This window comes from Chamaea fasciata, unplaced genomic scaffold (assembly GCF_029207755.1).
Source record: "Chamaea fasciata isolate MVZ Bird 193981 ecotype frontalis unplaced genomic scaffold, bChaFas1.0.hap1 SCAF_32, whole genome shotgun sequence".
Classification (NCBI taxonomy): Eukaryota; Metazoa; Chordata; class Aves; order Passeriformes; family Sylviidae; genus Chamaea; species Chamaea fasciata.
In genome coordinates this window covers 789861-817376 of record NW_027094117.1, presented here as the reverse complement: position 1 = coordinate 817376, position 27516 = coordinate 789861, and the positions used below count along the sequence as shown (strand labels likewise).

Here is a 27516-nt window from a genome sequence, read left to right as displayed (position 1 = left end):
GTCTTTAATACCTCTTAACTGATTAGGTCTGTTCACATATTCTGATTTGAGGAGAATTGCATCATTTCCTTGCCATGTTATAAATCTTAGTCATTTTAAAATCTGCATTAATATTTAAATTGATCATTTGGTACATAAAAATATTAACTTAACTCTGTAATTTATCTATGCTTGCTTCTCCATCCAGAAGAAGAAAAAAATGGTTCTCCTACTGGAGTTCTAGGACTTTACTCATAGGAATTACACTAAGACAATTAGCTTACTGGTCGAATATGTCTTAGTCTACTCATATGGGATTGACATAGACATATGAACAGAACTATAAAATTACACTTGTCTTTTAAGTTGTCTAAGGGAGACATTTTGATTTCTTGCAGCCTTCCATCCGTAGCTTATATGTTCACGGAATCACAGAATCATGGGTATTGAAGAGACCTTCAAGATCATCAAGTCCAACCCACCCCTAACACCTCAACTAAACCATGGCACTGAGTGCCACATCCAGTCTTTTTTTAAACACATCCAGGGATGGTGACTCCACCATCTCCCCAGGCAGACAATTTCAGTAGTTCCCTGAAGTGTAGCCAAAATAATAACCATCAGAGGTAAACTTTCCTGTCTGTTGGTTACACACTGTGTATCACTTTTTTTTTTGTTGTTTATTAAACAGCATTTCTCAGCTTCCACCCCTGATATAGTTTCCCTGGATTATTCATTGCCACTCAAATCTTGAATAACTTTACAGATTTTGCTTGAAAGTATTCATGGCTGTAAGAGACGGTCCGAAGATCCCTCATCTGCCTCACGAGCATCGTCAAGGACAGAGACTGAAACCCCTAAAAGGGACTTTAAAATCTCAGTACAGGAGTTCTGGCCTGGCTGAGGTGGGATGTTGGCCAAGTGCTGCCTGCAGGTGTGTTCGATGGAAAAACCCAGCACCCACATGGGAACATCAGAACCTGAGCAGAAACAATGGGCAAGTCACAGTGAAGTGACTGTGCCTGCTGACACTGTACTGGTTGACGCCGTACCTGCTGACGACCGACTTGTTCTGGGTTCTCTAAATGAACACACTGCAATGATTTCCCCCACCTGTTTGGCCAACTGCCTGTCGCTTCGGAGAGGACTATAAAAACCCTGGAGACCCCCGCTCACTTTTGTGATCACCCCACTGGAGAAACTCGCGTCTATAGGCATCTTCAAAAGCCTCGAGGACTCGACCCTCCATGTTGGTAGCTATAATCCCCTTGCCCTCTTTTCTGTTTTTCTAACTATTCTCTTTTTCTCTCCCTACTATCGCATTTGTTGGCACTAAATAAAGGTGCATTTGTGATTGAGTAAACTGAGTTTGTCCCCCGCTGTGTCTTTTGCGCTCTGAGATCCCTAAAACGAACCATCACAAACCCCGCTTGTGTGAGCGGATCGTGACATTAAATTGGCGTCACGGACAGGATCTTGATGGACAGAGGGATTGCGGGTTTTATATAGTTTGTAACAGGGGAAGGACCCTCGTCTCAGCCGCACCTAGCACGCCACTTCGGTGAGCGCTGTTAGAAAGCAAGGGGGGCGAGGGAAAATTCCTGCAAACTGTATACACCCAGGCGTGTAGCACTCCCTGTCATCAGGATTTCACAAAAGGATCTCGTTGTGCAAAAGATGGGACTGTAGTTAGGTTTTTTTTTTTGTTTTTTTTTTTTTGTGTTTTGGGCTGCTTGGTGTAGTTGAGGAGACAACCATTTGTAACTAAGGTGAACCTCCCAGGCAGTTTTGGTCTCCTCGCCCATTCCAGGGAAGCGAAGGGAAACACAGTTTTAGCTGTGCCTTTGGTGTAACTTTAAGCGTACCTCCCTGAGAGTGGTTTTGGTCCCTTCACAAAATGAGTGAAAAACATAAGAATGCATTTTATGCTTTGTTAGCTAAACATACTGCTAGACCTTCTCCAGACGGAGAAAGGTGGGCACAGAATAATTGGTTTAACTTTAAAAACATTGTAGATAGAATATATTCTTTGCAACATGATGCTAGATACAAACTGGGCAGAAATAAAAGCCTTCTTTGCTCAGTTTTGGGGGCCTGCCTTTCGGCAGCCATAGAGACCCGTTCTGAGCGGGTAAGTGAAGAACAAGCAGTCCTAGAATCCCTGCAAAATTTGGTAGAAGCTTTGCAAAAGCAATTAGAACAGGAAAGAAATCAGAATTATTTGCTTCAAATTTCTCTTGCAGAAGAGCGAAGCAAAAACTTAAAATCTGTAGATTCACCCACAGAAATAGAAGGAAAGGAGACATGCAACATTAAACAAATATACCCTCAGAAGGAATTAGTACACATGCAAAATTGTGGGGAACACTGTTGCTCCAACTTGAGACCTCTCATTAAAACAGAATATAATTATATAAATGAAGAGGATCATGATCCCCACATAACCACCAAAGAAATACCATACACGGCCACTGAATTAGCTCAATTAAAGAAACAATACTTCCGTCTCCCTAGTGAATCAGAGATGGAGTATGTTTTTAGAGTTTCCCTCACAGGGGGCAACCAAATTAAATTAAGTGAACAAGAAGCAAGTGGCTATTGGGGACATGGAGTTTTCTTAACAACAGGAAATATGCGTGCTCCATGGTCCCTGACACAGCGTGCAGCTCACTGGGCAGGGGGGTTAAACCCCCTTGAGAGGGGCGACCCTCTGGCAATAGTCGGCACCTCAGACCAACTCCTAGAAAACATACACAAAGCTGCATGCTTGCAAATAATACATGCAAGAAAATGAATCTCTGGCTGTGAGTCACCAATGCTCAATGCCTGTCAAACCTGAGATTATGACCCCTCTAATTCGAGGTTTGCCAGAGTCTCTTAAACCAACAGCAATTCTTCAAAAAACAATAGCATCTATCTCTCCGGTAGATAGACTTGAAAGATTTCTTAGACATACAAGAGATCAAACTGGTTCCACTGACTCCACTGACTCCTCACCTTTTACAACTTCTAGCACACAATATAACAGCAGTCATAAACTTTGGACATGGAGTGAGGTAGCAGAGGAGTTAATAAGTTACAGTAGAAAATATGGACCAGTGAAGTACCCCGAGGACAAACAAGAAAAACCCAGAGGAGTCAGGCACATTGCCTCTCCTAATGAAAAATCAGAAAAGGGAAAACAAATTTCCAACCAGCAGCAGCTGTGGTCACTAGGACTGAAAAGGGGAGTGGCGCAAAAAATTATAGATAAATTGCCTTATGATAAATTGGCTAAAATAATTTCTAATTGGCCCTGTCCCAAACCCATTGTGTTGGAATCATCCAACCAACAACCCAGCGCACCTCCTCTTCCACAAACCTTGGGAAACAAGCCACAGCACTCCCTAGCACAAGTTTTAAACAATGAGACACAGCAAGTGGGGGGTGTTCAACAGAAAATAACTTCCCACTTAGAAAGCCTTGTTTTGCAAATCCCCTCAGAAAAAATACAAAAACCTTCTCAAGAAGTAAAATTTTTGGGTATCTGGTGGAAAAGAGGTATGACATGCATCCCACCTGACACCCTAACCTCCTTAGATCAAATTCAAGTGCCTGAGTCCAGGCAAGATCTACAGCATGCCTTGGGATTATTAGTGTTTTGGGGAAAACACATTGCAGATTTTTCAATTTTTGCCAAGCCTCTTTATGATTTGTTGAGAAAGGGAGTAAAATGGGACTGGAGCCCATCTCAGGAAGAAGCAGTACAATTGTTGATTTTTGGAGCCACAGCTCATCAGGCCCTAGGCCCTATCCACCCAACAGATCCTTTTCAGGTAGAATGGGGGTTTGCTTCCTCACGGTTGTCAGTACACATATGGCAGTGGGGTCCTGAGGGTCCGACATGGCCTGCTGGTTTTTATTCCCGTGGTTTCAGAGATGCTGAAAAGAGGTATATTACCTGGGAAAAAGGCTTCTTTGTGGTTAGCCCAGCTCTCCTAGAAGTAGAGAAGATTGTACAACAACAACCAGTTGTTTGGAGAGGGCCTTTCCAAGTTTTTAAGTCAGTCACTACTGGGACTCCCCCATCTGATGGGGTGGCCCAAACAGCCTCAGTAAGAAAGTGGTATGCTCAGATTGAACATTATTGTAACATCTCAATAACCGAAGGAGCTGTGAAAAAACTGGCAGTACAAGAAGCAGAAAACTTGGGGAGCATCCAAGACAAACCTGCCTCAGTCATTACCCCTCCCTTTTCCCCCGAACAGTCAGCAAATCCTCGCTTTACTGATGCTTTTCCTTTTGGCCCAACAGCTACAAGCATAGTTCCCTCACTACGGGGACCAAGTGATTCCAAGAATCCAGCACGTTACCCTAGACAACCTGTTTTGCTGGACCTCCCCACGGTGGGAGAGGTACCACTAGTGCTAAAACCCCCTCTGAATAAATACACATGGCTAACCTTTGATGCTCTAGGGAAAGAGTATCGAATAAATGCACCCTGGAGAATTTCCATCATTCTAACTTTCTGCCTTCTGGTGGCAGATTCTGTTGTGCTTACTTTTCACAGGAGAACTCCGAATGACATGAAGGCCATATAAACCATGATAAATATTTTAAATTGGGAATTTTTAGAAGTATTAATGAAAAAATTGGCTGCCAAAACTAGGGATTTGACCAAATTACAATAACCATTGCAGTTATCCTTATTGGCTTTGGGGACACATCAGTGGTTGCTATCAAACATATTATCAAATTCAGAAAAAGTGAATGTGAATGATCACAAATTGATAATTGATACACTTGGTGCCACACAAAGCAATGTCTCTTTGGCTCTTAGCTGCATCCAGACACAGCTTTGGATGCAGACAGTTGTTGCCTCAACCATAAGGGAAGGAGAAGAAGGCACTTTTCCTACTGAAATTCGGAAAATAATTTGAGACAATGCAAATGATTTTGAAAAGGAATTCCAATCCTGGTGGAAATTGGTCAACTTTACCTATAACCCCAATACTAACACAGTTACAGCTTTTGTGTTAATCATATGTAATGCCTCTGTACACTCGATATTTTCTATCATTGCATTAAGACTGAATCATGATGGAGCTATTCTCTATGCTTTTGAGCACAGAGAATGGGCCCATCAAAATGGCGAGAGATGGCAAACTGTTAATTTAGACTCATGTATTGTTCGGGAACAGCAAGGTTTCATCTGTGAGAGTAATGCAATCATAGCTCAAGACATTTGTCTAGACACTGAACAAAATATCTGCCACTTTAAAATTCACCCTAACCAGACTTCTGAAACAGTGCTAATATATATAGGCAATAGGTGTGCATGCTTTAAAACTGCTTGTAATGTAGTGTTTGTAGAAGAAATAGTAGTGAATCTTAAGAATCACTCAAATTTTTGTATTTGTAACTTTACCACAATTACAAGATGTGACTTTTCTTACTCAGCCCCAGTTACCTTTTATCACCTTTTACAATCTGATTATACAGTGATGCACAAATTATTGCCTCCCCCTATTGGGATGAATCTTATTTTGGTGAAGCAATTGTTGCTTCATCAGGATTTAATTGAGATTTTGGAAAAGATCAAGAAAAACAGACAGAAAACCCTGGTAACTATTCATTACAAAGTGAGAAAAATACATCATGTCATGGAAAGGGTAAGAAAAGATGCTGAACACAGGTGGTGAGATACCCTTTTAGGGTGGTCACCTACGGCTACAGGTATCCTGAACAAAGTGTGTTATGCCATTGTTGTTTTTTTTTATTTTGGTTTTGTTTAGTTTTGTCTTATCAGTCGTTTTATACATCCTAAATTGGAAAATGATGAATTAATACCCCTTTTGCAAAAGACCCTCCCAAAGTTATTGACACGAGATGTACTACCCTAACAGTAAAAATTAGGCCTCCAACAGCAGATTAATTTGAAAATGTTAATTGCTTGTTTTGATTATTGTTATTTGTTTTAATTATGTTATATTGTAATCAAAATTAAGCTTTTGTTTGAAAATTGTTATAACTTTAAGGAATTTTATGATTTGTTCTAATTATTTTGATGAAATTGTTTTAATCAATATTGATTGATTTTGTTTTGTTTTTATCTCCTTTTCCTATTTCTCTCTCTCTCTCTCTCTCTTTTTCACACACACTCTCTACTGTCCCTGTTTTTTCCAGGATATGCTACTGACATGGACGAGTCCTGAAGACTTCGCAAAACTACGGAACCCTGCAGAAGGAGCTCTCTTGACGACAATCGTGAGTCACGGGGTGGTGTAAGAGACGGTCCGAAGATCCCTCATCTGCCTCACGAGCATCGTCAAGGACAGAGACTGAAACCCCTAAAAGGGACTTTAAAATCTCAGTACAGGAGTTCTGGTCTGGCTGAGGTTGTTGGGATGTTGGCCAAGTGCTGCCTGCAGGTGTGTTTGATGGAAGAACCCAGCACCCATATGGGAACATCAGAACCTGAGCAGAAACAATGGGCAAGTCACGGTGAAGTGACCGCGCCTGCTGACTCGTACTGGTCGACACCGTACCTGCTGACGACCGACTTGTTCTGAGTTCTCTAAATGAACACACTGCAATGATTTCCCCCACCTGTTTGGCCAACTGCCTGTCGCTTCGGAGAGGACTATAAAAACCCTGGAGACCCCCGCTCACTTTTGTGATCACCCCACTGGAGAAACTCGCGTCTATAGGCATCTTCAAAAGCCTCGAGGACTCGACCCTCCATGTTGGTAGCTATAATCCCCCTTCCCTCTTTTCTGTTTTTCTAACTATTCTCTTTTTCTCTCCCTACTATCGCATTTGTTGGCACTAAATAAAGGTGCATTTGTGATTGAGTAAACTGAGTTTGTCCCCCGCTGTGTCTTTTGCGCTCTGAGATCCCTAAAATGAACCATCACGAACCCCGCTTGTGTGAGCGGATCGTGACAGGTGCTCAGCACCATAAGTGCTTCATCATCAGCCTGAGCTTACATAAGTTCACTTCCTCTTGCAGCAAAACCAGTCAAAATATATAGTAACACAAGTTACAAGTTTATTTAAATAGACAGAGAAGCAGAAATCAGGGGCTCAGACACAAGACTAAGAAATCAAACTGTCACTGCCATAAATACCATTTTATGCCATTTCGTTCAGTAGCTATTAGTAATTGAGTCCATATCCCTCCAACATGTGGAATACCTAAGGAGTAAAAAAAAAGCTTTATGAGAGATTTGATGTTTCTGTAGCTTTTATCCTCCTGCTCACAATCCTTTCCACACCATTAGTCTAAATTTTTGGAGTCTGATAGTTGAACAGTATTATGTCTCGTTCTGATCCCTACCTTCAGTTGCCAAATTCAATCTTATACAATATAAAAAAGGAGAAATTTTCAAATTTAATTTCCTTACACTATTAGTGAGTACGCTGAAAGGACATTTGAGATAAGGACCATGGGAGTCACATACTGAGAGGGAAGTGTTTGAGGCTGGATGGAAGCTCTCTGTGCCTTATAACTGTTCATTCAAGGATCCATTCCCACGTCTGTAAAAAACTGTACTTCAAAGCATTAAGACTGTAGTTGAATGCATAAGGGAACTACATTTTGATGGCCTTTATCAAAAGGCAGTCAAAGAGATGGACAACATTTTATATTAGTTTGGAAGCAGCTGATTTTACACTGTCTTGGGTAAGTTACTTCTGTTGGTTCTGTTGCCTTACTCCAGATGTAAGTATAAATCAACATGAAGAGATAATTTTGATAGTATTCTATGGCACAATACAGTATCTATATCCAGATATATACGCTTGAAGAAAATCATGCAAGATTTTCAATAAATAATTATTCAAATTAATATAATTTGATATTAATATTATTTGATATTATTTGATATATTCAAGTTAATGTAATTATTCAAATTAAAACAAGTTAGAAGTATCTTTTATTTCCAGCCTATGGTAAATACCTGAGTCTGTGTTGTAGAGCAATTCCAGTTTCCAGAACTCCACAGCTCTTCATTTATGGAACTTGTACCAACGAGAAAAAAAGCTGGACAGCATTAAAAAGAAGCCCATTACTTTATTTCAAAAAATTCCTTTCTAAGAAGCATGCAGCAACAACTAAATAGCTCACCAGGAAGTTTAAGGGAAGAGTGGATGGATTTTATTTTTTTTTTATTCATTCTTTCCTAGTGTCATCTTTAGCTGCAGAGGTGCACAGACCACAATGGCATCTTTGTTGATCTATTAATAATCAGTAAACAAATGAAAAGGCATGAAAAAATTCATAAAAAATAAGTTTAATAAATGGATTCCCATTTTATGCAGATTTTTTCATTCAGATATCTCTCCCATTCCTTGATTATCTATTTTTTCTTTGTAGAGCCTTTTGCCAATCTGCACGCAGGGACTGATACCAGAGGAAGGTTGCTAAGCAACTTAAGATGGAAATCATATAGTGGACTATCAGGCATTTCTAATGAAGCCTTCTTGAGCCATACCTTAGTCTTCACACCTCACAAGTAAGCCTGGGATTACGAACTGGTGTAACAGATAGGAAGGGGTTTCCAATTAGTATGCCCGAGTGTACAGAGAAGCAGCATGCCAGAAGGAAAGCCGTTAATGAGAGCAAGAAATACACTTAATATTCAAGGGCATCAGACTGAGAAATCATGGAATGACCAGCTAGAGAGGTTTATTGAATGCACAGTTGTGCAAGCTGCCTAAGCTTCAAGTAAAGATTTCAAAAGTAAATGGAATGGTAAACAGCATCAATAGTGAAGCCTTTGGTGGCATCCATACTATTAAATAAAGCTCCTGGAAATGCTCCTGGACACTATTTCATACTCTGTTAGTCTTCTGGAATGGTCTCTGAAAAACTTGTGCCAGTTACAGTCTCCTAAAGCATTTCTTAGGACATTTAGGAGTTAAAACTGACTATGGGTGACCCCCAAAAGGCACTGTGGATATATTCATGATGTCCTGCAGCATAAGGGAGTTTAATAGTTTAATAGTATGAATGCAGATTTTTCCACAGAATTGTCCTCAGTAATAGACAAAACTCTGATTCATATTAATTTGTTAGCATAGGCTGAGCTTGTCAGGATTCAGCTGTGCTTTTTGAACCTTGACAAATTTCTTGATTTCTGAGTCCTGATACTTTACCCAAATGTTCTGATTTGCATTTTCATACTTTCTTATGTGACATTCAGAAACTTTTGATCAAAACTAGAAACTATAGTTTTCTGAGAATCATTTTCTGAGTACAAGTGATACATATATCCAGTTTACCAGACTGTCTATATCTGGTGCTTTACAATATAAAAATGGTTATTTGAATAATTCACCACCTGAATTTCAATTATTGAAAAAGTCTCATTACTCAGTTATATTATTCTGTGTATTTCCTTCTCTTTGCCATGTTACTTTGACAATTATGAGCATGCACAATGGCTATTGTGTTCCCATGGTGAGACATCAAATGTGCAGGCTTTTATAATTTTGTCACTGATTAAATAATACATAATCCCCGCAGGAAACTTGCAGGATGTCTCTCATTGTCACTGCTTCTGTTTAGTTTCCTTACTCTTTTAAATCTTTCCCTGTCTTCCCAATCTTTTAAATCTTTCCCTGTCTTCCTACTCACACTCTGAGTAATCAGTTTCTGATTTTCTTGTCTATCTGGCTTTACCAATCTTTCTCTGAATTGGATGATTTTTAATTAAGCCATGAGAAGTTAAATAATTGTAACAGGAACAGTGCTACATTCAAAAACCTAATATATTTTTGGGGTTTTATTCACTGAAGAGTTAAAAAATGTGTCTTCAAATCTTCCTATGTGAAGAATATCTTGTGAATATCTTGAAAAATATCTATGTGCAGGTTTTTTGCAAACAGTTATGGTATAATCATTGCTTTAGCAAATTTTACAGAACTGCAGCATTGTGTGTTTTGCAGTTTACAGGGGGCGGTTTCTAGGTGTTGTGAGTGGGCTTTTTCTCACCTAACTTTAGACATCTGAAATTCATCTAGGTTTCCTAAACAGTCAATGAAATACAAATAGCTGCACAGAGCTGGAGTGGGATTCAGCCTACCACGTGTCTTTAAAAGGGGTATCTACATGTGAACAGATTATACTCAGAATTCTGTTCAGTGAGGTAAATAAAGTTTAGAGAGTAGATAATTTTATTCTGTAATATATATCCATAGAGGCTGAGGGGCTCTCCATGCTCCAGTGCGTACCAGTCTTCTCCATTATTCCAATCCTTGGTTGAATCCTAGCAGAAAAAAGTTTTCTCAAGGTGACCTTTACCAAAAGAATCAATGTCAAGTGGAACAAATCAATTACTTTTCTGTCAATTTAATATAAAAGAACACTAAAGACTAAATATATTTACTTAGGTGAGAGAAATTGTACTCTTTGTAGATGGCATGAATTGCACAGTATTGACAGCAGAAAGAAGCAAAAGAGCATGCAAGGAAATGTGCAATGCAGCCAACAGAACTTAAAGCGTATCAGTGAAAAATTGTATGTAAGATGAATCTAAGATATATGTGTAGAGTCCTTAATTATGTTTTTCATTCGCATTTAAAATGTGAAAGAGGATAAGATTATGATATAAAGAATTAATGGCTTTTAGTATTAGAGTATTTCTTTAGAGACGTGTACCCTGTGGATACATGTTTAGCCACCTATTAGCTTCCCCTCGGCAATTCTTTGCATTTTTAATACCCTTTACAATCTATAATTTAATACTTTTTTGGATAAACTTTTTATTCCTAATATTGCATAAGCTTTTTTTGTTGGAACACTAGCAAAAATTTCCAGAAATTGTCCAATTGACTGCTATGTCATTTGTACAATATTATAAAGCATTTATAGCGTCGCCTATAAAAGACAAACCCACAAAATAAAGGGTATTCTCCTAATAATTCTCCATTATTTCTCCCACATTGATCAAAGATCATTTTGAATTATTTCCAAGATCCCAGAACACACTCATAATTTATCAAACCAGAGCTTCTCATCAGACTTTTGAGATCAACATGCTCGCATGTTTATTTCTGCCACCTTGCTTGAAGGGCAGTTACCCCACTATTAGAATTTAGACTTGAAAAAATAAGTGCATCTCCTCACCTACTACCTAGTTCTTTTTCCTGGTGAATTAATTTGTAATGCTGTGAATACTGATCGTTGGAGATTTTGGTTTCCAGTATTCTTCAAAAAAGTCAAAATATTTGGAAAAAAATTGCCACATTTACAAAGCAGTGTAAAGAATTCTGCTGTAAATAAACGGTTAGTCCCAAGTAACTAGAAATAAAGGTGTCAAATGAGTACTAGGTCACATCTGAAAAAAGTGAGAATTTTAATTTCACTGAGTTTATCCCTAGTATTCTAGATTATAGTGTTCTATGGAAACCAAATATTCTGAAACAGCATTCTCTTTAATAGGGTATCCACCTAATCAAATCATTTTTAGTGCTATAGAAACAAAAATGCCCGGCTATTACCTTGTACTTATATTTCAAGGTTGAAACACTCCCTTGTGTGAATTAGTTTATTTTTGAAAAAGCTGACATTAAAAATGTGTTTCTAGATAGTTGTTTAATGTTGCATTCTAGGCACTAACTTCTATATAAACTGTTGTAAATTTTACATACTTCCCAAATCAAAACCTAAATGTCTCCCGATAGGGTTAATTAACACCATAAGTAGTAAATATATCTTGTGTTAGAAACAAAATAAAACAAAGGAAAAAACCAAACCAAACCAAACCAAAACAACAAACAAACAAACAAACAAACAAAAAACCCCACAAACCAAAAACTCAAACTCACAAACAAACTAACAAATGAAATGTTATTCAGTTTCCATTTTTTCACTTATCTTCCACAATGTAAAGGTAGATCTTGGAAGTTTAAGGAGTAGAAAGTATCCAAGTCTATTGGAAACCATATTACTTCTGAAAATATTTTGGCCTTAATATTGTTTCTAATATGATTTTCTGTACTAAGTAAGTAGCACTGCTTTCTTCTATGAGTTGTAATTGAAAATATTACTTGTAATTATTTCTATGGTTTTAAACAAAAATTGTGCAAGATGGTTTGGTTGCAGGAATAAAATACTCATATTCATCAACATATATATGTGTGTGTGTTTGTACATTATTGTACAAATCAGGTCAATTTCTTTTAATTTGTTTAATAGACTTTTCCTACGCTCCAAATTTCATTACTATGTTTTGCCAATAACTTTTAAAACATATTGCTGAAAAAGAAATCCTCACAATCAATTCCTAAGCATTTAGTTTTGAGAAGTGGAGAACCTAATTTTCATTGCATCTAAATATGGAAGATTAAATAACCAAATTTTCCCACTGAAAGTCAATTTTTAAAAGGGTAGAATAAGGAAATTATGGAGAACAATATTTATTCTACATAATTCATAGGATGTATTGGATAGTGTGACCTTGCTGTTTCTGGTGAAACCATTTTAGATGTTCCAAAGGAGAAGGGAAGAAGGATGGTGGGAAAACCACTCACCTTTAAGCAATTGATAGGCAAGTTCCTAGAGTCACTACTTAGTGCCTCTGTCCTATAAATTCTCTGTATTCTAAAAGGAAATAGAAGAAGTGGAAAAATCTGGAAAAGGTTATTTAAATGCATGTACTTTTAGTCACTACTTAAATTAAGGTTAAAATGAGCTGCCAGTTCAACAGGGTTTTGCCAGATGAGGACAAAGAAGTGTAGTGACATGCTGCAGCCCAGCCTCTGCTCTGTTCTCTTCAGTTACCAGCCTTTTAATAGATCGTAATTTCTACCTGAATTTATGGTGCATATGCTGTAATTTGCATATTTACAGTAATGGCTATTTTCTTATTTTGCAAGCTAGAAATAATGGATAGGGCACCGTATGTGCTCAACCTATTTTTTCACACCAAATTACCTTAAATTATGCTATAGCTCATACATTTTGGCAACTTGCAAGCAGGAATCCAGACGGCCTGATAGGAACTTTGATACACTGCTGGTTATTTAAGTGCTTCCTGTGAAAACTGCTGTAATTAAACTAAGTACAATGAAAGATATTTATTTTCACCTTTTCTGATAGTATTTACACTTGGCAGAAGCACTGCAATATGATCTTGAAAACATATACGTGACATATTTGCACCATTACCTTTTAATTAAAACCAGCTTGCATTTTCATTTATTGATCATATAATTTCTATTATGATTGATGTCCTGATTTTCAAGATGGCAAATTTATGATTTGTCCATTCAAAAGGATGTGTCTGTAATTTAATTAAATGTGTATTTATTGCACACCTCTTACAAACAAAGCCCCTATTGGACATTTTTATGGGCCTGAGGAATCAATATATATTTATTTCACTGTATTTGTAGTGCTTAGGCTTCCAGTAACAACCTCCAGAAATCCAAAAACTGAAAAAACGTTCAACTTCTTTCTTCAGTTGAAATCTGTTGGATCAAACTGTGTTTTTACTACTAACACTTAATAGTTTTCTAAGTTCATCAAATCATGGTGAGGTATTCAGCCGGTCATTTTGGAATGGGTTTCTCACCATGTTGTTGTCTACATTCCACTTCTCACAAGCCTCTTACAAAGCAAATGAGCTTAGGTAAGTTTCCATAGTAGATTTCTTATTTTATTAGCAGTCAAAATCTTCAGAAAAAATGATATTCAATTTAACTATGTTTTTATAAGAATAATATTTGTAAAAACATGGACTTTGATAAAAGAAAATCTATTTTGAAGGTTATACCTACAATTTATCTATACTGATTGGTATTACCTAGACAGAACCCAAATATATTTGTGGTAGCTGATATTTGGAAAGCAAGGTGTTGGTTTTAATGGGAGCTTTTTTTGGATTTTAATGAATACAGAGTTAAATAATTGGGAAAATTAAATGTAGAGAGATTTCTTGAAAAAAATCCTTTAATAAAAAATGCATGCCATAGGATGTCTTCCTGCAAAAGATGATCTGTCATTGATGCGAGTATTCTTTAGTTGCCATAATACTGTAAGAAAAAATTTATGTAAGCAACCCAAGTTAGACTAAATGGTTCACATGAAGATGTAGTTTGGACAGTTTTTACCAAATATGTAATTCATTTTATTACCTTCAGATCTGGAAAAAATACCCCTTGACTTTGAGAACCAAAACTTACTGAACGGAAGAAAAATAGTCCCTCTTTTGAGAGCCAAAATCACAAAGTCCCCTCTTTGGGACCCAAAATCACACAGATGTTTGCAGGAGGAAGAGGTGTATCTGTGTGTGTGAAGTGTACTCACCCACAAAACAGATTTAGTATTTAGTAGCCAACATGCAGTAAGTGTGAATGCATATAATTTTCTGATCCTTTTTTATCTTTTTTTACAGGTAAATTTACCTTTAAAGGTTTTCTAGTCAGTTGAAAAACCCTTCTGTCAGTCAATATGTTGACTATTTAGAATATTATATTTTCATCTGCATAAATCAATTTCCTTATTTTGGAAATATTTTTGTTTACCAAAATAGTAAATTTTAGATTGTATTTTTCAGAAGTATGTTCTATAAAAAATTAAGATGATAATCTGTATCACAGGAATACAAAGAAAATTCCTTAAAACCATTTATTCCATAATTTTAATTTTGTATTTTTGAATTTTCCATACCTAACTCTCACTCAAACTCATAGCAGTGGTTTTGCTGCTGTGCCTGTTGGGATAGACAGTAAAATGAAGAAAAATATTTTTTCCTACCAGTTTGTTTCAATATCGGTACTAAGACTATTTTCCTGCTCTCAGGTGACAGCAAAAACTGTCAACAACTGGAATCCTTCAGAATTGTTAATGATATGAATCACATTTTTTTAAAATAAAATTAAAAATGTAAGTCATAACTATAAAACAGATAGAGTTCTTTAAAGATGAATGCACCATACATACTAAAATATTGTCCTAGATAGTTATTGTGTGCTAAATCTGTTTAAAAGTCTAGAGCTCCTGGTAAAGAACTTGTACACAGCTGCGGTACCTAAATGATATTCTCAATTCAGATTAATTATACTCTTCATTCTCACCACCTCTACAAGTTGATTTCCGTAAGTCCTTAGAAAACAGTAATTTTATTTTTTAGTTCTGTGAAAAGAAAAATAAAAGGTACAGTGACAGGAGTTATTTGCACTCCCTATTGTAGGATCATCCGCGGACGGCAGGGAGAAGGAATTCTGCTGACCTGAGATATTCTAGAATACGTGGTTTTATTGCATGGGTCGTGGGTAAAAAGGGCCTTGCCTTCAGCCACCAGCCTCGGCTGAAGGGAAGTCCCAGAGAGAGCGAGAGGAAGAGCAAGGGGGTACGAGTTAAGAGAGAAGGGAGCAAGGGAGCCAGGTGGCAGGGGTCAGAGAGCAGGGGGAAGAGGTATGAGCAGAGCGAAGAGCAAGGAATTGAGAGGAAGAAGTAAGAGCTAAAAGAGGTAGAAGTAAGAGCCGGGAATAGAGCGTGAGGTCCTTCTTACAATACATTATATCTCCTTTTGTGATGAATATTCTAATTTACAGTGACAAACCAATACAAGACACAAAATCCTATAGAATCTACATATAGCCTGTAAGAACTACTACATTACCATACCATGTTATATTTTAAACTCTAAAAACTACTCTTTAGACTTTTCTGTTTTGCTACATTGACCTTTGGTTCCTTGGCTAGCAGAAGGGTATCATTCCATCAAAAGGGATTCTTCTTCAGCTAGCTAGGCTATTGTTTTCAGGTTATATAGTAACTAAGACTCGGTATCCTACAACTCAAAGTAAGCTTCCATTTCTACTATAGGTTTCATATTTTCAGAATCTTTTGCTAAACAATCATATTTATAAGGTATCCCTGACTCGTCTTCCCCAACGCCCTATTTTCTATAAAGCCTGAACATCAAGCCTTAAGAATTTTGTATTGAATTTTATTTCATATAAAACTAAATTTAAAGGGGGGGCAGAGGGAATGGGAGCTTCAAGATAAAGTATTTAGGCTTTTAATTCTTATATTGTCTTCTTACTTACCGATGACAATAACTGGAAAGAGAATAGATTAGAGTTAGCAGTTCATTGACATTTGCACTTACTCTTCCACTAAAGAAGAGGTCAAGGAAGGCTTTCTGGTCCTCCTCCCACAAGCTGCAGCTTCCTTCAAGGCACATCCACCTACTGTGGCGTGGAGCCTTCCCTGAGCTGCTGTGCAGGTATCTGTTCCTCCACGGTTCTCCAGGAGCTGCAGGGACACAACTTCACCATGCTTCAACATGCTTCACCATGATGTCCTCCAGGGGCTGTCGGGGATTCTCTGCTCTGCCAACTGGAGCACCTCCTCTTCCTCCTTGTCTCACCTTAGTATCTTAGTAGCATAGGGCTGCTTCTCACACTTTTTTCCCCCTCACTTGTCACTGCCTATTCACACATTTTTATGCTTTTTAAAATATATTTTCACGAAGACTGATGGGCTCAGTTGCAAAAAATGTGTCTTATTAGAAAATTACGCGCTATACAAAACCATGATATTTTATAAAAGGATAGTGGAAGTAAAATAAACTGCTAAACCACTGGAAAACTGACAATGCTTCATTGTAATATGTCCCCTCATTTTGCCTTCTTTCTGCTTAAGATCTGGGAGGAATACTGTGCATAAGACAGTGTTGTTTTAAGGAAAAGATTTTTTTAGGATTATAGGGCATGTGTTCAAATTTCTGTTGAGAAAAGACACTTTGTCTTTTGTGATAAATATCATATGCTACAGAATATCCCTGGTGACAAATTCTGACCAACAACAGCAGCTCAAAATCTGGTGAGACCAAGTAATATACTTTTAGTGGCCAGGACAGAACCATAGAATCATAGAATCAGCTGAGTTGGAAGGTGTCCATCAGGATCATCGAGTCCAACTCCAGGCCCTGCACAGAACCATCCTCGAAAATCACACCATGTGCCTGAGAGCACTGTCCAAAAGCTTCTTGGACTCAGACAGGTACGATGCTGTGACCACCCTCTTGGGAGGCCAGCCATCCTCTGGATAAAATCTTTTCCCTGATATCCAACCTAAACCTCCCCTGACTCAGCTGCATGTAGACCTCATATGAATGTTTCTAATAGCTTAATGTCTTTTTTTGTTGTGGCACCTAAAACTGCCCTCAGCACTTGAGGTGAAGCCACCCTAACTCAGAGAAGAGGGGGACAATCCCCTCCCTTGCCCGGCTGGTGATGCTGTACCTGATGCACCCGGGACAGGGTTGGCCCTCCTGGGTGCCAGGGCACTGCTGACTCATGTTCAACCTGGCATCAGCCAGGACCCCTTTCTGCAGTGCTTCTCTCCAGCCTCTTGGCTTCCTATTCTATATGCACACCAGGGCTGCCCTGCCCCAGGTGCTGAATCCAGCTCTTGCCCTTGTTAAACTTCATACAGTTGGTGATTTCCCATGTCTCTTGTCTGTTCAGCCTCTCTGCCCTCAAGGGAGTTAGTTCACAGCTCCTCCCATTTCAGTGTCTTTGGGAAACTTACTTAATATTCCTTCAAGTCCTGTGTCCAGGTTTTTAAAGCAGATGTTGAAGACAACTGGCCCAAGGATGATACTGTCTAGCCACTGAAATTAGCGCTTCATACTTATTCTTGTTCCTTAGTGCAGGAATCACAACAAATGCCTTGTTATTTGTTTCTTTTATACCCATGCAGATATTTTTGGCTATGTTCATGGGTTTTTATCCCAACAGCAGCTGACTTGACATTTACACACACACAGAAACAGCACACTTTTCTTACTATTACTAGACTTAACAATTTTGCAATCTGTGAATCAGTGACCTTTGCAACTAAATTCAGACCTTCAGCATTTCTGATAAAAATGGTAAAATATCCTCAGAAGAAGAGAAAACTTTGCTGCATATACTCAGTAGGACTACAGAACATATGATAATGGGTTAGCATCACAAGAATTTAAGCACAGCCCCTATACTTTAGCAGGGAAAAAATTAAAAAAAGAGCTATTTTACACAGCAACATATCTAAGAAACAAAATCTAGATCTTCAAAACCTAGGATCTTCAAAACTGCTCCCTGAAGTATAAATGTATTGTAAGAATATAGGAGATAAATTTGAAAGGCCTTTTGAAAGGCTACATCCATGATAGACTAAATTGGATCTCATCCTGTAGATGAAAGATCAAGGAGCTCAAAGTGGAGATAGGGAGACACGTCCAGATAAAGGGATATAGCAAAGCATTTTTAAAGATAATTAAGGATTCTGGTGGACTGGGCAGTTAGGTGAAATCTGCCACACTCGTTCAGTTTGGGGGACTGAATTGTGAAGGAGTGCTAAACAATATCTGCTGCTGTATAAAGTAAGAGATCCATCAAAACTGTATGGTCAGTGTGAACACTCTCTCTATTGTAAAACATTTAATAAGATATTAAATAGTCTTGGTAACAAAATGAAAGAAAGCCATTATACCATCTTGGAAGGGAAAAATACGTTCAAAATATTTTTTCCTTATGTTTTCTTCTCTTTTTTTCTCTCATAAGAAGTGAATTATAATTTTGACCATTCTGGAATGTTTTCAACAGATGAACACAGCATACTATTTTTATTACAGGCTCTTGCCCCTTACATGCTTCATTACAGTTTTGTAATATACTCTGCAGTCATTAGAATTCTTTTCTCTTTTGCCAGAAACACCTTTTAAAGGAATACTTAACCCCTATAAATCATATTTTGTCTGGTTTCTCAAAGCTTTTTGAGAGTGTTTTTTTTTTTCTTTTTTCTTTAAAAATGCAGCATTCTTAATAGCATCAGACCCCCTATAAGCAGAAGTTAAAAATATACCTTATCTCAAAGAGACTGTTAAAGCTGATGAACTGCCAATCTTAGTACTTGTATCTTCTTAAATCCTTTTAATTTCAAGGTTGCCTTCCTGAATCCTCAGTTTAATTAGAAAACACTGTATTTATAAAACAGATCCAGTTCAATTGCTTCTGCAAATTCTCCCTTATTTTATATAATTTCACTTAAAGAAACCTCTAATTCAATCATTAAAAGTATAGATTTGACATCATATGTGACCCTTTTCATATGTCTGAACTGTTTTTCATTGTGTGTTTCTCAGTTGCTTCAAATAAGGACAGATTCTTTTCAATTCATTTAGAATATTATCTGAAGATCTCCTGCCTGCTTTCTTCACTTGCTTTAATGGGAAGTGAAGGGAAATACATTCTGAATGTTATCTTTTATAGTCTACTTTTACCTACCAGTGTGTTTTATCTACTAGAACCAATTTCAGCTTGAAAGAATATATCAGAGAAAATCTGTTTACTAAAACGGCCAAAAACAATGCATAACATTCAGAATTTAAAAAGAATACATTAGAACAATATCATTCTAGAGAACGCCATGTATCTATGAAAAGTGCAAAAAACTTGTATTTTCAAACACACATAAAAATCACCATTTTGAATTTTTTTTTTTAGGCTGTGGCACTTATCTGATTCCTTTTTGAGCTAGCTAGTTCAACTTGCTAATCTGGTAGGAAAGCAGTTAAAAATAAACAGAAAAACCTATGGGGAACAGGATGCCGCTTCACCCATATGTAGTAAAGTGTTAGGTCAGCCTTCTGTGTTGTAGAAATATGTCTGTCATGTATGAAAACCAATGCATAGCACTATCTTATTTTAAACTTTCTCAATGATACTGAATACCTGAATCATCAAGATGGTTTAAAGCCAAGCAACACTCAGCCTTCTAAGATACTCCTGAAACTATTGTGATGGAATAACTTTATCAGGTGAAGAGCTTGCTATGCAAAACCTGAGCGTCATGTCAAGGATGATTTATTGGGGGTTACCATTGTTTGGAATTGTCTATATCTTACACTGCCATGTAGGTATAGGAAAAAAATTAAGTAGTCATAAGATTTTTACAGTTGTTTTTGTATTTTGGGACAGTAAGGATTTAGGGTAGTAAGCAAAACTGGTAAGTTTTACTATTTTGCTTTATTGCATTTTCACTTTGAATTAAGTGGTTTGCATTTCAGCTTACCTATCAGCTTACATTATCAGTATAATGAGAAGAATAATCTCTTCCTTCCTGCTCAAAAGATATTTAATTAGTGCCTGTGATGTCATGGATTTAGAAATGAAAAACATTGTGATTAAAAGAAAGTATTGGCATGCCGCAAGGTAACTGTAGTGATCTGTGTTTCCTCCTCAGCTTCACTGTGGTTGTACAATTTTAATTAGAAGTTCCAAAAATTTATCTTAGCTGTAGTCTGATGAAATATCTCAATAGAGCAGGATGTGTGACTTAGAGCTCTAATTATGGAATTGTTTATGTTGGAAAAGACCATTAAGAACATTGAGTCCAAATGTAATTAGCAAATTCAACCATAGATAAATATTTTGTTGTTCAAAGAGAACACACGTTTTATCTGGTAAGCTTTGCAAGTATTTGTGTCATCAAAAGCATTAGATGGGAATATAGTAGGAAACCTGTATAAATTAACAGAATGATTCTCAGGATAGGATATTTACATGATTAGTCCTTCTTCCTGATTTCTTCAAATGAATTCGTTTTATAAGTTAATGTTTGCAATTGTTAAAAATCTGTCTTTTGACAGTTCTTAGTGTATTATTCACATTTTTGGCCTATGGATGCCAAATGAGTTAATTCACATAGTTTTCCAGATAAAGACCAAGATTTAGTGTTGCTTAAGCTGGAGAAAGAAGTGCTTAAATTCTACAGCCTCTTTCTTCGTACCTAATTTATATTGTAAAATCAGTGCACAGTCTTGTCCCTTAAGGTCCAGCTGTCAGCCAACTGAGGTATCTCAGTTCACACCCATAGGGTGACATCAATATGGCTCACGGGATGCTGCACACAGAACCCCTCAGTGTGCAGCTGGAGCATACAGTAATTGTGTGTAGTTGGACACTCCCACTGCTGACTGGAGATCACCAGAAGAGTAGAACTATACAGATTTAATGGAAAGGTCTCTGGAGGAAGTGGCCTGAAGAAGACAGAAGAAATCCCATCTGTGTGTTTGTTCAAATAACTTAAATGCCATTTACTGAAAAACATCTTCAAATGTATCTAGCTTTTCCTGCAGATTATTTGTAAACTATATGCATTACATGGACAGTTTCACAGAGCATCTGAAATACAGCTGGGTTTGAGTGAACTGAATCAGGGTTGCGAAGCAGTGAAATAAAGGTTTTCAGAAATACCTGACATCCAAGTCCTGCAGAAATTTATATATTTTTTTGTCCAGATGCTTTTTAAAATAATGCGTGACCATTTAGCTACCTAATATTTTTAATCTGAAATAGAAGGAAAATTTTAAAATGTAAGCGAAAACTCACAACTCTTATAGCTTGATTTTTTCATAGTTTATTTCCTGTTTTCTAATCCATTTATAGAAATCATATTATTAAGTAATGAGAACTCACTTTGTATAAAAATATTTAATGATATACTTCCAAGTTAAGACTCTTTTTTCTTTCCTGGAACTGTTAAAAAAAAAAAAAAGCCTATCTGGATTCTCTCTACTCCACACTCATTATTTATTATATGAAAATATTTTAAATATTATATTTTGACCTTTCCTGGTGTAATTATATTCAGAAAATCAAGGCTTTATTACTAGATTGTTTACATAGTTCTCTGACTATTCCAGATTCCAGTAACAACTCTTTTCAGCTATATTTTTTTGCAGTAAAGAATCACAGGGGTCTGTGAGAAGTTCTAATGTGAAGGAGAAATAACATGCAAGATACACGTGACATATTCTACATATTTCACTTCAGAAAGTTACAGTATGCTTGGACTGGATGAAGTAAATAGACTTAACAAAACATTTCTAAATTTCAGAAATCTATTACCTAGACCTTGACTCAGTTTGCAAGACTCTGTAAAAATGCAAACGTGAAGTCCAAGGAATGGAGCAGAAGGTGTATTGGGCAGGGGTGCAGAAGATTGCTTTGAAGGGTGATGTGAGCAAGATTGCATCCTATAAAGATAGAAGAAAGAATAGATAGAGGAAAGAAAGATAGAATCTTTCTTTTTTACAGCACAGTGCAAACGTGGGCAGCCAAGAAGAGAACAGACTGCAGCTCTTTCTGGAACATCTTGAAAAAATGCCATTGCTTATGTTATAATCATTCACTTCACCAAAAATACCTAACGATGAGGAAAAGGTTGTGAAGACCTCACTAGTAGTATCATATGGCAATGTGTGGGTGTGATTTATCAAGTGGAATTTGTGTCACATAGATGACACTTGGCAAACAGCAAATTAAGTTTGTTTTTCAGATCTCAGACTGATGTTACATGTCAGTAATTTAATAAAAGGATTACGAGAATGATATTTTTTGAGTCAGTGAACATGAAACTTAATTACACCCCTACAATGGACATGTGAAAATTATGGATAGACAGTGGCTGATTCAGAAAAAAATAAAGAATTATCACAGTTTAAAGAAACATACGACAAGAAACATTTTGCTGATGGAACACAGCCTATTCATTGGCTGAAATGAAGCAGATAGACAGGACATATGAAATATTTTTTGTGGATCAAACATTTATTTTCTAAAGTGATGCTGACAGATGGTGAACTCACTAACTTGGATATTGCACAGTAGGTATGGGTACATAACTTGATACACTTTCCTGAGGAATCATCATCCAAGGGGATTTTCCCCTGCCTCTGTGAAAAAAAATGTGCCTACCCTTTTCACAATACTTTTACAACAGCATTGTCAGGCCTGATCAGTTTCCATAAAGGGTGAATTGTCAGTAGCAAGGTGACTGGCCAGGGTAATTTGCTTAAAGGGATTTTAATCTACAAGATACTTTGAAGATCTCTTTGTCAAACACAGCCTTTAAAAGGTCCAAAACAATTTTTCAGGCCGTGGGTCCCATGAAAAATGCTTCCTGGTGTCTGTACTGGGCTATATGCTCTTTATTCTCTCCCTCAACTTCTTCATTACCTCTCATCTGTCTCATATGAGCTGTGTTCAAGGTCCACATTATACTTTTTGCAGAATCTTGAGGCCTGGTGCAGTAAGAATGATGAATATAACACACCTGGGATGAATTTCCCAGTTTGGACAAAATATATTGTTCAATGAGAAATCCAGTGAGAAGGTGTTCCCCCCTATCCCCCAAAAAATCTTCTCTAGTACTAGAGTTCTACATAAACTGTATTCTAGTTGGAAAAAAAACCCTTTTTTTTGAGTGTGTCTGAAAGATTTGTATACAACACAGGTATCTGACATATGCAATTTTGTATATGAGAGGAAAAAGGATATTGTAAGAAGTTTGTACTTTTACTGGTTTTAATTTTAAATTCCATGCACTTTTTGAAAAAGTGTCAAGCTCAAATGCCCATCAGCATATTTTGGTAACCTGTAAGTTCTTATTAATATAAAATATGTTTCAAATCAAACTAATTTCAAATCTTTCCTAAAATTTTATATGCCTAGATTTATTATTTCTGACATATATTGGATAAAAGAATTAGATAAAGAATTTCTTCTTTACTGTGGGGGTTGTGGAACACTGGAACAGGTTGCCCAGAGAAATTGTGGATTTCCCATCCCTGAAACTGTTCAAGGTCGGGGTGGACAGGGCTTTGAGCAGCAACAAATGAGACTCTTGGTGATAACGAAATCAAGTTTGAATATAGAAGAAACTCAGATTTAAGTATAGGAGCAAGTGTTCTCTCAGCTTTTTTTGTTAATTCAAAGTTGTACAAAATTGCATTTATCTATGATTTTTACTACTGTAACAGAAAGGTTAATGAAAACAATGCAGAAGATTTCAAATTTTAAATTATACAAGGATTACAACATAAAATACATGGGATGGGTTTCAAAATGGGACATTATCAGAGGAAAACTCTATTTCAACACTTTATCATGTTAGGATTTCATGGAGTGACAAAGAGACAAAACATCGTTCAGGGCATTAGTTACTGTAGTTTAGCCTGGCCATTAACAGTAGCTGGTGTTTTAACTAATGTAGATACAGCACACATACTTTCTATTCACTGAAAAATGACTGTTTACAATGTTTTATCCTGATTATATATGAATTTTTTTAGAAGAAAATATTTATAGAAATACAGCATGTGAGAAATAAGTAATTTTAATTTAAAAATTGAATTAAAATATTGTGCAAATAAAATGAAATAAAAAACTGTGGTTTAAATATGATGTAGATGTTAAACAGAATTTTCCCTTGATTGTATCAGATATTTTGCACAGGAAGAGAGATATTTAGCATTCAGTCTTTTCCAAGGGGTTAATGATCTGCTGTGCTGATCCCTGTGTGTGCCTGGGTGTGTGTGGTAGGGGGTGCATGTGAAGGGGAGTCTGTGTGTTTGCTTAACTGTTGAATTATTTAGAAGTTACTGGATTCAGAAATTTGAGGATAATAAATCACTGCTTATTATTATTGTTTTCCACAGAAAGTTTATTGCACCAAGGACTTCAATTACGACTAAAACTTAAATACATGCTGATCAGCTCAATATACCCAAATAAGTTTGTCGTAGTGAGAAATTAGCAGAATCAGTTCTAGAGTGAATGAAATCACTCCTGTTGAGGTTTAGAGGTTCCCCTTCCCTTCATGAGTTATTTTGGACTAATTTGGCATATTGATATGTTTCATTAAGCAGTTATAAAAACCCATATATTTGCTTCTAATAATCCAAGACCCATTGCAGTGAGAGTGGAGTTTATACAACAAAAGGGAGAAATCAGAGTCATTCTCAGCCTTTTTTTAGAGTTAGTGAAAAAAACCGGACAGTTGCAATGTGTGATTCATCTGAATTAAGATATCTACTTAAGATGATATAAATCACAGCCTAAAATTCATGCTATTCTGTATTGATTATAAATAAATCCTCGTGTCAATACATCAAAGCGACACGCAGACGGCCTATGTCTAAAATTAGATGAGAAGTTGAAGGCTTTTCACTAATTACCATGCTTTGGAATAAGCTATTTGCTTTCTCTGAGCAGAAATTCCTTTTGATTCTTTATAATCTCTGTTTCTCTATTGTTTTTATCTTAGTTTGGATAAACAAATCCCCAAGCAACAAAAACCACATCTTGCTCACCTATTTTAGACTCAAAGTAAGTTCAGATTAAGGTAGTCTGAATTTTTCCTCCTTTCCTTTCCCCTTCTTTGTCTACCAAATGAACAATTTTACTCTTTTTATTGTAACTTCTTAAGATATCTGCTCCTTAAAAGAAATTCCATATATGCATTTGACAATCCATTTCATTGTTATTACTGATTACTTTGTATCACATATAATTCTAGGGATCATGTAGATTGTTTATTGAAATACCTTAAAAATAATCAAATATTGCATTTGTTTTTTCTTTTTAAAATGAAGTTATATTTTATTAGTAATTCTATGAATTCATTCTGATCTAAATATATGCAGTACACCACACATGTATAAATGCAATTCTTTTGTCAAGTAACCTATCATACATTTTTTGAATTGAGACCAGCGTTAGTTTCAAATTAAATAAATGATAAAATTGGTTTGCCTAATGTTCTATAAATTCCTTAATAACACTCCTTAAATGGATATTTTTAAATTATATTTTAAAACGGTGACTTTTCACCCTGGAAGAGAGAAGGCTGAGGGGAAAAAGATCAATTTATACAAATATCTGAAGAGGGGGTGTAAACAGGATGGAGCCGGAGTCTTTTCAGTGGTGCTCAGTGACAGGACCAGAGGCAGAATCTGAAACGCAGGAGGTTCCCTCTGAACATCAGGAAACCCTTCTATGCAGCAAAATTTTTATCTTCTTGATTTCTATTCATATTCTGCAATAGTTTTATGAAAAGAGCATTTATTAATATCAGTGGGAGCCTTGTATACAGGGCAGCTGGAGAATATACCTTGAAGAACCATAACACAGATTGGAGGAAAAAAAAATCCTTTGTTAAATTCTACACTGCAGCATTTCTCATAATTTTAAAAAAACTTCCAGGTGAAATTATTTTACTCTTGTCCTGATTTCTGCCATTGTCTAATTTTTAGCAGTGCATTAAATTTAGCCCTTGCTCTCCATAGTTTCCTTTTTTTTCCACTCTTCTAATGATCAACTTTTTTCTGTTCTCTATCACACCTGAAACTGTAGACCAATAAATAGTGGTCAATCATCTAGATCACACTTGAAAAAACAATAACCTAAGACTCTACTATTTGACTGGTTTTCATAAATCCCATGTTAAAATGTATTTTTTATATCTATTACTGCACTTGCCGGTCATATTTTCGGATTATGCTATAGCCTTAAATAGATATTACTATTAAAAACACATGCTTATCTATTCTGATGGAAAGTTTAAAAACATTGTTGTAGAGTAGAAACATGTTAAGAAAACCAGTGCATAATAGACTGTTCAAATTAGAAAAACAACCTCTGCAGCATCCTAGACTATTTAAAGGTAATTTCATATTGTTAACTGAGGAAAAAAATCTCATTCCTTTGTCATCTTAATCATTATAATTTTTAAATGAGAGCAAAATTTGGCACTACAAAGTATCAGCAGCAGAGAGAGAATGAGAAGTGAATCTATAAGAAAAAGATAAAAGGTTGAAATAAGGGACTCAACTAAAAACTCCAACTTAGACAATTACATTACATTCATAGCTGTTGAGAAGAGTGCAAAAGAAATTAAAATACTTAAGGAAATTAAAGTCTTTAAAAAAATTGGGATATATATTTCATAAATCTAAAGTAAGAAACTCAAAAAAGAGAATTAAAAGAAGTCTTGAGACTGGTGTGAGACCTTTGAAAGGTATTTAGAATCTCAGTAAACAGTGTTACAATAGTAATCTGGGACCCAAAACTGAGGGAAAGGCCATTAAGAACCTGGTTTAAAGTTAGAGAAAATACTTTTTTGTTTTTTCTATGACACAAGTCATATCAACTCTTCATCATACATCCAGAAGAAAAAGAAAATTAAACAGAGATCTGGCAGCAGAAACACACATAAACAGCCACAAATAATATCTCCAAGAAAAAAAATTGTTTTGCAAAAACTTACAAAGAAGGAGTGGAACTATCAAAGAAGAAATAAAATATAAACATACCTTTTACGGTGAAGAAGATTTTCATGGGCAAATGCTGAAGCTGTAGCTTGATCTAATGAGATTGTTTTAGATATAAATGGAATTCTTAGTATTCATAAAATGGATCCCAGCAAAATGGACAAGGAAATGTCAAAAACTATCCTGAAATATTGAAGAAAGAAAGTATTATTGGAGTATAAGTAGAGTTCAGATGAAACAGTGAGGAAATTATCCTGTCTCAAAATACTAAAAAATTGTAGATTAAATGTCCCAAAACACAATTAAGAAGTTTACTCTTCCCAGACAACTTCTTAGTAGGAATTCATTAAGAAATGATTGAACATGGTGAAGTGCGCAGAATATTTATTTTCATTGCATTACCTAAAATGTGTATATTTCTTACAAATATTTATTAAAA

At 36.3% G+C, this 27516-nt stretch overlaps 2 pseudogenes; both read left to right on the top strand.

Moving 5' to 3' along the window:
- LOC136303296 (class I histocompatibility antigen, F10 alpha chain-like) overlaps positions 1–27516 on the top strand; it is a 255646-nt pseudogene that overhangs the window by 184318 nt on the left and 43812 nt on the right.
- Positions 1877–4309, top strand: LOC136303273 (uncharacterized; annotated as a pseudogene).